The 12,598-nt window shown below is 36.7% G+C and overlaps 1 protein-coding gene across 7 annotated transcripts in view; it reads right to left on the reverse strand.

The window, feature by feature from the left end:
• TTC29 (tetratricopeptide repeat domain 29) overlaps positions 1 to 12,598 on the reverse strand; it is a 365,054-nt gene that overhangs the window by 347,504 nt on the left and 4,952 nt on the right. The window contains exon 1 of one of the 7 annotated variants that reach the window (XM_048942649.1): positions 6,722 to 6,745. The exons of 5 other annotated variants lie outside the window; for them this stretch is intronic. The gene's annotated coding sequence lies outside the window, so the exon portion shown is untranslated. Of the gene's footprint in view, positions 1 to 977; positions 1,078 to 6,721; positions 6,746 to 12,598 lie in introns of those variants that run through there. One more of the 7 variants, XM_048942647.1, reaches the window with a different exon arrangement.

Consider the following 12,598-nt stretch of genomic DNA (forward strand, 5'->3'; position numbering starts at 1 on the left):
TTCTTAAAGCTTGTTTTGTATGCAAATAAAGTTAACAAGTGAAATAATAAGAAGAGCTTATAACAGATGTGCAAAGAAAAGAGTTAAATGTCAAAAGAAAAGGAACTTCTATAGCTAAACCAAGATGAAAATAATTATTATCAAGCTCTGTTTAGTAACAGTATATTACTTTTTTTAGTTAATCTGCAGGTAAAATGTAATACTCTCTCCCTTGAATGTAAGATAAGAGTAACAAGATATGCTTAATTTATAGGATAACCTGCTAACTCTTTCACTGTTGAGTTTCTATGTTAATACAGATAATTAATTTAATGAACACTTTACATCTATGGCACTACTTTGTACCCCAAATTACCATACTTTAATGTATGGCAGTGGAAAACAGTGACAGCGCTTTCTACTAGGATGTAAGTGCTATGAAGTAATAGAAGGTAACAAAGAAGAAAAAATATTTGCCCACCCCTTCCAACAAACAGTGACAACTCAAAAGGAGTGCGGTCTATCTGGAGAGATACTGCTCCCTTGGCTGCTAACCCTTACATGAGGGTGAGGAGAAGAGAATCCAGTCCCCACACTTACCAGTCACTCAAGAGCCAAGCTTGCATCTGAGCTCCCGGGTTAGCCCTGCCTTCTCACCTGGTGCTCAACCACTGGTTTAGGCTGTGACCTGGCCATTCCAGAGGTATTAACAACAATTTATTACAGTCGGTGCCAGGACAGAAAATGCAAAGGATTAACTATCCCAAATAAACAAACAGTGCAACTCAGGAACAATTCCAATCTCATCAGGGAGCTGAAAATCTATTTAAATACACGCTGTACAAATACCCTAAAAATTTTTCCGAGACTATACTTCACAAGCCACGGCAATGTAGCCTGCACTGCAACCATAAAAAGCATTAAAAATGAAAGCCAATAATATTTAATGCTAATATTTTATGATGACTAAGTGATCTACAAGAAATTCTGAGCATTACCTGTTTTAATTATCCAAACTCTGCAGTATCCTTAGAACTCCGCAGATTCAAAAGGCAGAAACTTTCTCTCAGTAGTCTGTAGACCAGTTAGAGAAATGAGAAGCTGCGTATTGAATTCTAAATTCCGAGTCCCCCTACTCAGTGCTTAGAGTTTGCCCTTGGCATCTCTTTGCTGTTACCTTGTCCTTTTCCCTGAGATCTAATTCTTGACATACCACTGCCAAGAAGTAGGACGAATTAACTTATACTGAACTCTTCACTACATCCAATACTCCAAAAGTTTACACTACGCAGGCCTAAAGCTGGCCTTTGGTTTTACTATCCTGTTCCAAAAATTCTAGTGCAAACATACCTTATATTGTTAGGGTAGTTACTGAAAATAAAGCTAAATAAAATAAGACAATTTTAGGGTAAGTGAACATAGGAAACAGAGTAAAATTAAAGGGAAAAAGCAATTTAGCATTGGTATTGAAATTAGCTTTTATCTCTAGGAAAGGCTTCCTATCAATTTTTTCCTCAAAGCCACTTCAGACTCACAGTGAATAAGATGATGAATGGGTCTGCCTCACATCGTGAAAGTAAATGATTTATACAGTCCTTATACTAAACTAAAAGTAATAAAATTGGTAATGCTTATAAAAAGATAGGCAATTCTGAATTTTCATTTGTGATGGATTAACATTCACACTGCAAACAGTTCCAGAGTTATGAACTACAGATAAAATAATTTTAATCTACATTTGGTGTTTGTACTCTAAGTAAAGAGGCAAAAAGCTCAGATTAGACAGACCAAACACATCAGCAGCATAGTAAATACAACACGACATTTTACTGCAATTAATGGTTACTGGCATCCAAATGAATTCATTTAGAACTAGGTCAAATACACTTGTGGAAGACATGATTTTTATTATGAATCTCTGCAAACAAAGGCCTGAAAGAGCAAATCTCTTCAAGACTCAGATTAAAGTACTTCTTTTATAAAGGAAACTAATATAAACTAGCACCTTGTCCCAAAAGAGCATTTTCCCAAGAAAAATGAAAAAAAATTGCTTTTATTTGTGGAGTTGTAGGAGTGCTGCATTAGACATTTCATCAATGTAAACAGTGACTAAAAAAAGCCCTTCAATTCAAACTTAAAGTTGATTAATACAACAATGTGTGCAACTTTACAGTGTGGGAGATCTAGCTTTTGCTATATTGTTAGTGATCTCAGAATAGCTAGAGAATTTGCATTTTAAGATGAACAACCTGACATTCACAAATATTACTCGAAAAAGAAAAAGAATCTAGAAGGTTTTACTATAAGCAAGGAAGTAAATCAATTTAATTTTATAATAACATCATAGAATAAATGACACCCTAAAACGAGAAAAGCATGGGCAGAAGATAAATTGTATCAATTGGCAGAAAAAGAAAGGAATGCATCTAAAGATGATCAAAGGATACTACCTACTGGGAAGACAGAATTGTGGAAACAGACCTCCAGGTGACAGCGATAACCAAGTAAGTGATATGTCTGCAATTGGAATATAGCAGGGAAAAAAAAAGAGAAATGCAGTCTGGGGCAAACACAAAGACATTAAGTGTCACAGGACAGGGATTTAATATGGGACTGTAGTGTGATTTCAAGTGAAATTATTGCATTCAGAATATACAATCATTACTTATAACATTTTTTAGGGAGTGAATAAACCAATTTCTTGAGATGCCCTTCAAAAGTAAAACTACTAATTAAAAAAATGGTGCAAGAATAAGTTAGTGCTATACAAATATTTTAGAACTCCCCATGAGAAATGAACACACTCCTGACCAACATAAGTGCCAACTTCATTTTTTATTTGCGTGAGAATACTAATATATTAAAGATTGTAAGAATCTAAAGAGCTAAAAGCAATTATACTGAGTCAGACCTTCCTACAACCTGTTATGATGAAAAGCAGATGCCTAGGGAAGGGTAAAAGGGCATTATAAGCACAGAGGAACTTCCCTGATAGATCACTTCAAGTTTTCACCAATTTGAGGGGAGAATCAGTATATTTCGGATACATTAGAAGTATTTCTCTGCATTCCCCTTTCTGATTGCGTTCAATTCTTTGATATCCACAGCATCTTGAGGCAATGAATCAGTTTTTTAACTAACATTTTTGTGAGGATATGCTATGAACTTTCCATTTGATAATTTCATTCAGTATCCCATTGCACTTGTACTAAGAAACAGTAAAAAACTGTTTACCTCGCTGCTCATGAGTTTACATGCTTCCTAGCCTGTTTACTCATGTTGTATGAAAACTGTTCTCTACCTTGGATGGTCTTTTTGCCCTTTTCTCTTTTCTTCGGAGCTCTGCTAAATTATTTCCAAGATGGAAGAGATGAAGGAGAAACCAACACGACCCAGGCACATCAGCAAAATATCTAAATATTTTCTTGTTTATCTCTCTGTGTTATCTAACACTGTATTTGTACCATCAAAACTTTACTAACATGTGTTTTCAGAAATATTTGGTAGACATTAGAACAAAATTACAACAAAATAGAAAAATGACATAATCATGAAAAATTCTAAGAGCAATTACTGTTAGAATTCCTGAGCAAACAATTGCTGAATTAGCTTCTTCTTTTAATGAGAATCTGCTGTCTCCTCTGGTGAAATACCTCTCTGCAGAAGAATACAGTATTTTTTGATTACTATTTGATAAACTTCCTGATGGGAATAGTGGTCTCACTAACCAGTTAATCAGAACATTCATAGGTATATAAATCAGATTAAAGTGACCCTGGTCAGTTTCTGCCACTAAGCTTACACAGATTCTCTTGACTCCAGCAAAGTGTTCCTCTTTGACACTAAGGAATGTATTTAGACAAACATTCTGCTGCATAGTTTAAGAGACACAGAATCAAGGTGGTAGAAATGCTGAAGGATCATAATACTGAACTTACGTGTCAGTGTTAACTGTTCTTAGCAAGATGATCTGAACATAATTTATAAGACATTCTTCCTTAATTTCGGCACATAGAGTAATTGTTTAAAATCATACTAGAAGATCTTCCCAACATCACTTAAGTGGGGCTCGACTGTTAAGTTTGTCTAAGTCATAAGTTAATATCTCTGTGTCTCAGAGCATCAGTAAAATGACAACAAAGTAACAGAGGATCGGAGCTCACTTGAAATCCTGTTAAGATAGAACTTCACATTATGGCACGTAAACAGTAACAAACTCAATAGAAAGTTGTTAAGAGGGAGAAAAGTAAGAGTAAGAGCTGTATGACTTGTCTAATTCATTATCAGTGCATTTATACAGACTTGTTTCTACTGGAAATGCTTCAGGGTCATCATGGCTAAGCATGGAACACAGTGACTACCCTTCCATAACAGTGCCCCTACTAATAATTTTCTACCCAGAACAGCTAAGGCCACATCAATATAGAGAAGCACGTCTTGAAACAAGTAGCTCAGAAATAGTTAACAATACCATTGGTAGGATTGTTCTTCCTATTTTTACTGTCCACTTCTAGAGAATCACAGAATGGTTGAGGATGGAGGGGAACAAATGGAGAGACTCTTGTCCAACCTATTGCTGAGGAGGGGCTATATAAACAGATGGCTTGTGAACATCTCCAAGGGAGACTCCACAACCTCTCTGGACAACCTGTTCCAGTTCTATCACCCCACAGTAAAATAATTTGCATCTTTCTCCAAAATGACAAAGATATTCTTCCTCGATGAAGTGTTCTTACATGTGTTAAGGTGTCTGTTTCTGAATACTGCAAAACCATAACAGTGTATGGTTTTAAAGTAGAATATATTTATTTTTTTCGTGTAATGGTATCTGTAAAAGGAGGTGAACAAAAGTTCCAAAAGGAATCAGCTTGTTATTGGTGTTATTAGAGAATCACACAAGTAAATGAAAATAGGACAAGGAGCGTTTGTAAGGTGGAAGATAACCATATACTCCGTGTTCTAGCAAAACTCACAAGGAAATAAACTTCCCTGGTGTTTTACATGCTCAGAACTGAAAGAACAATTTGACTCAAAATTCTGCTCTGAATTATGTGAATACAGCTCTCAGTCAAAACTACTGGACAGCATTACATGCACCTGAGAGTGCTGGCTCGGAGTACAGGACCCAGACTGTTCTGACAGCGATCCCTGTGCTGTTGATCAATGAGAGCTCCACAAACTAAACTAAAATCAAGTTCACTATTCCTGCTCTGTGACTGTTGCAGTAACAGTTGTAGCACACTGACTAGGACTCTGGAATGGCTAATTGAAAACTTTTTGCTACAGTGCTCTCTTCACCACCTTCTAAGGACTTCAAAACGCATCAGAAGAATTATGTTAGCAATCAACTAGTTCAAGCACATAGAGAACAAGCAGTATTACTATCAGGAACACGAAATAAGATTACGTCAAACTCAAGGAAGCACAGGATGTAAGGGAAGAGATGGAAAACAAAAGAAACTATATATAAAAGCACCATTTTCAAAGACATTTGATACTTCTTGTTTCTAAGTGAAGTTGGAGAATGCTAAAACTTGGTAAGGTCTGGCAATGGATAAGAATCCCCACCCATCCTGCCAAAAAATAAATACAAAACTCTTGAGACTTGCTTGGATTTGCTTCTTCTAGCCATGGTAACTAAGATCTGAATTTGGCCCATGCATGGCTCCCTCAGTATATTTCTTGTGCTTAATCTGAGATTAAATACTTTGTAGCTCTAAAATATTTTGATGTGGTTGTAATTAAACGCAACCATGGTACAATGTCTGGCAAAATCAAAGCATCCTTACATTAGGAAAAGCACAAATAATTTACAGAGCAATACTAGGAATCATAGTGCTGGTAATACAGAACTATTTCTTAAATAGGAAAAAAAAAAAATCAACGTGTTAAAACAATTTAAGACATAGAAATGAACTTACTATATTTGTAACAAAACAGAAGAAAAATATTGCAGATTTGATTCAGAAAATAATTTCTATACTGTATTTTCAAATTCTGTACTGCTCTTCCATCCAGCACTCAAAGATTACTAAAGTTTGTGGGAAAAGAGCTGTTTGGCAGCATCCCAGTCCATAAGGGTCTGAGAATGATGTGTCAGAAACACTCAGGAGGCCTGAAAAGCTACTTTAAAACATCGAAGAGCTTTTTTTTTTTTTTTTTATTGAGGCCCAGTTAGGGGGTTTCAGACTGTTCCAGCTAAGCTGCAGTAGGAAAGTAAGCAATTCATTATGGGCACCCATAAAGCCTCTAATACTACAATACTTAAACTCCACCATTGCTTTTGAAAAATACCTTTTGGCTTTAGGCATTTTTACAGCTATTAATAAACATTTTTGCTCTCCTTTAACAGCTAGTAGCTATCTATTTGAAATGGTTTTAATGCAAAGATTAACCCCCAGCCACATCTGTATGTTGACAAGAATCAAAATCTATTTTCATCTTCAAGGTTCTTCCCGCATCTCTGTACCAACATTCTTCAAGAACAGAACACTTAGTCTTTATGATTTCATTCTGTAATGACTGATTATCCATCCGCACAAGCTGTTACAAACTAATACATGCAAAGATAAAAGCAAAATCAAACATATACAAAGGAAGGGAGAAAAAAGCCTACTTTTCTTACCCTCATTTTAACAGTACCTTTAGCCACTTAACAGCTCACACCTCAGAATTTTTGAATTTGAATTGCTGTAAAGCTCATTTTAATTTTTTAGAGTACTGGAACGGCAGCAGGACCAACCTGGGATACGCGCAATGAAGCGTTACAAAAAAGGATGCTCACTCACACCCAAAGACCAAGACTCGCAGGAAGACTCCACCAGGGAGTGATCTCCAGCAAGAGATTCTTCCTCAGTGGCAGTCAGCCTCAAAATGAGATCTAAAAGGGGTGCAGCCAGGCTCCACCCATTTTAGTCACAAGTGAATTGCCTTCACCTGTGCTTCCGGGGCTGATCAGATCTTGTTCCAGGTGCTCAATCAGTGGTTCTGTCTGCGACTCAGCAGTTCCCATACAAGTGCTTAGAAAGGCACCAGCAGAAACAGTTTGGACAAATCCCAGTAGAAATGTATAGGTAATAGGTACAATTGATACTATGTACAGGAAGCTTCTTAAGATGTTTCTTCTTCTATTAATACTCAGAACCCAATTCTGATTTCATTGCCATCGTAAGAATTTTCACCTTTGACTTATGGTGAAAAAGATCAGGCATAGGCATAGAGAGAAAGAAAGAGAGAAGAGAGATGGCGTTCATTCTATCCTATCTTACAGATCTCTCTTACTGAATCTACTGCAAATCCAGAAGATGACAAAGCACTGCACTCCTAAGTATCACAGCATCTGATTTTCATCTTCCTGGCCTGCATATCTGAACCCAGAATCCTCTACTAAGAATATTTTACAGTGCATACAGGAAAGTGCATTAAGAAAAACCATCATGTTCTGTGGGGAGGCAACTAACATAAGCAGGCAGTAACTGAAGAGAACACTATTTTGAATTCTAGTCCCAACACTTAAAGTTACTTTCTACTGATTCAGGACTGACTATTTTTCTAGTTTCTGTAAAACAAAAACAAAAAACAAACAAAAAGACAAGCTACTCTTTCTCACCAACGTGTCATAATTGCAAGACTTAAATTCCTGAACAAGGAATATGTATTTTGGAAAGAGAAATGAAGATTGGAGAATCTTTTCTACATTCTGAAGAGTTTGCTGCCCATTGGCTTAATCCAAAGCAAGGGCTGAGATCTCTCAGACAGAGAAAGGGATTGAACCTGGAACTCATCCACACTTCTGTCAGTTCTAAGTGCTTAGTTCCAGTCTGAAAGGAAACAGATTTTTCCACTATGGGGCCAGTTCTTGCTGCAGGGTCCTGGCTCACTAGGCATATTCACAGCACACCTACTGGACAGACTGCTCCAGGGAGACTTACAGAGGAACGCTTCATTTCTGGACACCTATTGCACATTAGCTTGAGTTAATTACCAGGCTGCTTAGTCTTATAAGGGCTTAAATACCTTAGAGACTGAAATAGCACTGCTGGAGTACTCTTTTTATTACACATCTCATAACAAAAGCTGCTTAAGCCTCCAATCAAGTGTACCACAAGTGTTACAGAGCAGATGTGTAAATACTTAGAGGACCCTAAATTCCACCTGACTTAAACATTAAGTGTTCATGTCTTTTTCTGGGTCTCATCCTAGGACAGAATCAACTGCTCAGAAATAATTATGGTATCTGCATAATACTGTATTTCAGAATGATTTATAATTATTAAGTAGTTAATAATTAAGTATCTCTGGCTCCCAGATTAGAAACCAGCTCATGCCTCTCAGAAGTTAAGAGAGAAAACATACTCTTCAGAAGAAACAGTTGTTAGGCTGACACGTTTCAATTTGATTGAGATTTTCTCATTTAAAACACTTTATCTCATGGATTTTTTGCTGTTGTCTGTTTGTTTGCCAAAGAATATCAACATCTGCTGTGTTGCCTTCCACTTCTGGCAAACCATTAGCAAGATCAGTAAGTAAATAACTGAGAAGGCATGACCCAAGCATATCTTTTGTAAACTTCATTTTTGGAATGGATTTAGAGGAAGTGATTGGAAATACTATATTTAATATTATGCAAGCATGATGCAGAAGTTAGAAAAATCACAGAAATTAAAAAGAGGCCTACTAGATCACTTAATCACAACTAGTAGTGAAAAGTGCTGTCTGTACCACATGAACATAAAGGTATGTTAGGAATCTGTAACATTTTATGCTCCAGCTTTACTTTTAAAATGGAAAATCCAGAAGAAAAAACTTACATAGAATTTTTTCTCCCTTCATTGCTGAAGGATTCTGTAATTCTGGATGTCTGTAAGAATAGTTAGTAGTTTGAAAGGACTGCCAACTACCAGCCCCTTCAGAGCATATTTTTGGTTTTCACTGCTATAATACTTCCGCTGCTCTAAGAGTAATGCCTCCTACTTATTTCCATGAAAATGGCAACAGATACAAAGACCACAGTAGCACTATTTGATAGAGCAAATTCTCAGCTATGAAATGCTATTTTTCAACTTTGTTACCACCATTATCCAATTTGTGCACCACTTCATGGTGTAAAACCTTTGCACGGCCATCTGTAAAGAGGCTTGTCTTTCACATTGCCATCACCACTGCTGCAATGTACTACCCACCACCTTGCTGTGCTCACATTCGATCTCTAAAAACCTTCAGCAAGCATCAACTATTGTCAATGGGTGCAGTCAGTTCTGCATGGAGGAGTTCAATGACAGTTTTGCTTTACAGGCTCATCCATGTCAGGCACCATTTTGTCAGACTGCCCCACCGCTGTCATCTGTTGCACAGGGAAAGCTGGCAGGAAAGCTGAATCTCTACTGCCAAACTACCAACACCTGCTTCTGACTTCATGGGTCAACACTACAAAACATTAGGACAAAACATTAGAACTTTCAGAACGTTATTTTCAGAGCAGCCCTCATAGAATTTCCTGTAAGTTCTGTTGCAGGGCTTACCAGACTGCTTTCTAAACAAACACGGAGTATGTTAGCTACAAAGTAACAAATTCTGAAAAATCCTGGCAAAAGAAATAATTTCCAGGTTTAAGTGTCAAAAATATGACTACAGAGGATGATAGGAAAAAAAAACACCCACCATCATTCAAACTCAGCATTCCTCTTCTTACAAAATGATGTATTTTGTACTTGTACTCTGAGAACTCCAAGTGAGAACGTTGACATCACAGCTGATAGTTTTGAAATTCAGTTTGTTAAATACAAGAGCCTCAATATTAGACCAACAGCACAACCTAGTGGTAATTCATTCCGTCCTCTTATACTCAGTTTGCCTCACTAGAATCTGCACAAATAACCATCAGGCATCCTTCAGCGCACGCGCTTCTTGCTTTATGGAACAACAAAGAACAAAGTTGGGATTTTAGAAGAAAATGAAACTGAGATAATTCAGGAAAATAGAAGACTTTAAAATTGCTTCTATATATAAAGCAAGAACGTATTTCCCAATATGTATATTTTAGCTATACTTAGAACATACAATTAAGAGCGGTGCAGCTTGTCCTTTTATTTTCATTTCAAACAGAAAATAACAATCTGTATTCACCTTCGTCTGAGAAACTTCACCTGGGTAACATGACTAAAGGACTATACAAATTACTTGGTACTTAGTCAAAAAAGCTAAAAATGCAGGCAACAAAAACAAACCCATGACAAAGCTCTGAAGTTGTTTTTTTGCCAGTCAAGTATATACTACAATCAAGAGACAGCTGTCTCTCAAAGGAGCAGGCAACCAAAATAAAAGAAACACAAGATAAACAAACAAGATACTATTTGTGTTAAAATAGCATTCTATAAAAACCCTATTTAGAGAGTTTCAAGCGACTTCTTACAATGATGTCTATGAGTAATTATTTTCATATGGACATGCATAGAGAAAATCTTGAAGATACTCCTCCCTGGGTGAATTCAGTTTTGTACAGCTGCAAAGTCATTGAGCATATTTCTCACTCTCTGATCACTGAGATATTATCATATTTATCATGTCTGTCTTCTCAGTAGGAAATACCAGATCAAGTTTGTCCCTTAAAGGAACAGAACTGTAAATGCAGTACTACATCCCTGAACAGCTGAATTATTGTTTGCTTGCTGAGCACCTGCATCCTGCTTTAGCAGTTCTCCCTCAGGCCAATACGAATCAGATAAAAGCAGAGTTTCACAGCAGAAGCTGATATTGTGAAGGTCAGATGTAGGTGATGGTGGAGATGACCTTTCCATTTTACTCCTTCCTCATATTTAAGTTCATATTATTCTTTTCCCTTCCTGAATCACTTCCAGTTGGTGTAGAAAAATTTTATTGCCGATATATTTTTGGTATTTTGCTCATGGTCAAAGTGCTTGAAGCCATATTAGTACGGAATAAATATTTTCTACTAATACTACTCACGGATTTAAGAGAATACGTTTTTCAAACATGATGTCAGGACAGACAATACCTATTCCAAAGACTCAAAAAATCAGAACTTACTTAAGAGGATCACTAGTTTCAGCTTCATGATCTTCTGCTGCTTGACTCATGCTCAAGGTATAAACCTGGCAACGCTAACATCTCAGTCCGGTTGAGATAAAAACTAGGTGGAAAGGGAAGTCCACTCATCTCTCTACTGCTGAGGAACATAGGCAGGTCCCACATATTTTGTCGTATAAAAGCAATGAACAAAGAGAGATGTACAAGAAATAGAAACTGTTCTCAATCGCAAATGGGTGCATATATTGTGCTTTAATGCTGTAATTATGAAACAAGAGATAACAATCTTCTTATCACAAGTCACAAACTTACGTTCTGAATTGGTATTATGTGGCTGTAAGGACAAGTACTACCTGAGCTACACTGGAGACTGCCTCTCTACTAATCTACTGGATTTGTTTAATTCTGAATGTAATATGTTTATATGGTAATATGTTACCATACCTGGTAACAGTTTGAAAAGGTTTTTTTGTTACTGAATTTGACAGAGCTGGAAGGCTATTCTTTTGAGAACCAAATGGCAAGACGACTTCGTAATCATCTTGCTGAATTTTCAAACGCTCGGTATGCATTCCCTCTATACAAAACACAGGAATGATAGATACGCCCTTCTGAGGATTTGTTTATGAGGGTTATTTATACTTGATCATTTCATGTTCATCCCCTCCTTTTACAAAGCCACTGCTGGTTACATTGCTTAGTATATTTTGAGACATCTCACACAAATGAATAAAACTCTAGCAGAACTTGGCTAAGCAAATACACTTCTACTCACTGAAACAGAAGCTCGTGCTATAAAATGCCAAACAGCCCAGCAATATTAAGTGGCTAACAAGTCCCCAGGTAGCTAACATTAAAAAAATAAAAATCTATGTGATCTCGAAAACAAAGAAGCCACATCATAAATCATCACCCAAACTGATGGCTACAAATGCTTCTGGAGCTGAACAACAGCTTCAGTGATCATCCACAAAAGAGGCAAGGAAGTAATCAGAATGCTATGGCAGCACTTCCACAAGGAATATCAATTTCTTACAATTGATGACAGTTCTGTGATAGAAGTGTGACAGACATTTGATTACAAAAAGAAAAAAGCCTAGTACTGGTAACACTCAAGAAACTACACTGAGTTTTTAACTCTCATTAAGTTTTAATAAAGTGAAATAAAAATACATTAGTAATGTTGCTGCTGTGAGTGAAGGTTGAACTAATCAGCAGCGCTCTAATGGAGGCACGCCTTCTTAAAGGCCGGCAGTAATGCTACCACGGTACAAGAAGGGAAATCCAAACTTGACTACACGAGAATTTGAATTTAATCCTGGCCACCCAACACTGAAATCCTGAGTACACCAAGCAGGCAGCCTAATTCTCACTGAGGGTAAACACTTGTATAAAACAAAGTAAAGAAAAATGAGGAAACCTAGGAAATTATTGGCATATAAACAAAAATCTAACTCATGAATAAAATATGCCTCAAAGTTTTCCAGCTCTAATTATAAAACAGTCTATTTGCTTTTCTGTTTTAACTTAACAAATTATTTATAGGTTTCCATACTAAAGAATAATCCTCGTT

Source organism: Lagopus muta, chromosome 4 (genome assembly GCF_023343835.1).
Source record: "Lagopus muta isolate bLagMut1 chromosome 4, bLagMut1 primary, whole genome shotgun sequence".
In the NCBI taxonomy this organism is placed as follows: Eukaryota; Metazoa; Chordata; class Aves; order Galliformes; family Phasianidae; genus Lagopus; species Lagopus muta.